Below are 1,305 nucleotides of genomic sequence, written 5' to 3'. Positions count from 1 at the left end.
GTAGCTCAGGTCCTATTCCGCTTAGGCACTTGAAAGAAGAAGGACTATACCAAAAATAGAACAAAGATTTAAAATATGTATAACTTACGCATTGGGTCAGAAGAATGGTTCCTTTTTGCTCTGACCTGCAGTTCGTTACAAATTGTCCTTCACTAATCTAGGTCATTTAACAGATTGTAATGCAGTGGGTAATTCAATCATAGAAGTCGCTAGCAGTGAAGTAAAGTAGTGTACATAAAAAGTTATTATAGCAATCAGGAGCAATGAAAGGGTTATTGCGCGTTTTCTGCACCACAGATCAACACAGCTCAGATATAGTTGCTACATCTATCTATACTAGAAATACATATTAACTATATAAGATAGAAATAGATTTTGAGAAATAAGTCTGCTATTGAACTATGTATTTCAAGGAAATGCCGTAGCAAGAATAAGGAAAATCCTTGAAACCTTCTCAACTAAGGTACTCTCTCATGGGATTCGAACTCCGACCTCTTGAGTCCGGTTACACAACATACATTTACTTACAATATCAGAGTTAGAATTCCCCAAATCGCTTATTTATTTACTCATTTAAATTCCAAAACTATAACCAAACCACCCATAATCGCTATTTCGATTTTTGCATTGCCGTGGAAGACCCGGGATCGATTCCGGGCGGGAGGTTATACGGTTTGGATTTCACGTTAATTAGTAGGTACATGTCCGATATAGCCTCGCTGCTGGACGGAACATTAAACTCAAAATCAACTCATCTCAACCGATTTTTGCATGACTGTTCGAAAAATTAATTTAGCATCAGAAATAATGATAGGCCTATAATTTTTACGGTATCCTGCCCATGTGTGGATACCGACAAAAAAAATTAAAAAATGAACTTGCTAGAACGAAGAGCTAATGAAAAGGGAGAAAGGAGATAATTAAAATTAAGAAAAATCTTGTTAAGACATCATTTAAATAAAATATATTCCTATTAGAGATAAACAGAATAAGTGTATTGAGTAAGAATGTTAAACAACCGGTCCCATGGTGTAATGGTTAGCACTCTGGACTCTGAATCCAGCGATCCGAGTTCAAATCTCGGTGTGACCTGATTGTTTTTTTCTTTTTATATCAACAATTTATGTAAGTGACCTTCCAATATATATAGTTTTTTTTTTTTTTTTTTTTTTTTTTAGATAGTGACAAATCACTTGATGATATATGAAGGCATTGTGACAAAACTCTATTTGGGACAGACACACATCCAGATTTCTTTCTTGCTAGAGGTCCAAAGTTCGGTGAATCCAATATTACAAGACATTA

General features: G+C 34.9%; 1 non-coding gene across 1 annotated transcript; it reads left to right on the top strand.

Annotated features, from left to right (window-relative positions):
• Window positions 1-1,020: 1,020 nt before the first annotated feature.
• On the top strand, window positions 1,021-1,092 carry TRNAQ-CUG (transfer RNA glutamine (anticodon CUG)). Its single transcript has one exon. It is a non-coding gene; the product is annotated as a tRNA-Gln (tRNA).
• The last annotated feature ends 213 nt before the right edge of the window (window positions 1,093-1,305 follow it).

This window comes from Thermobia domestica, chromosome 8 (genome assembly GCF_964235325.1).
Source record: "Thermobia domestica chromosome 8, izTheDome1.hap1.1, whole genome shotgun sequence".
NCBI lineage: Eukaryota > Metazoa > Arthropoda > Insecta > Zygentoma > Lepismatidae > Thermobia > Thermobia domestica.
The sequence above is the reverse complement of the archived record's forward strand: the minus strand, read 5'-3'. Positions and strand labels throughout refer to the sequence as shown.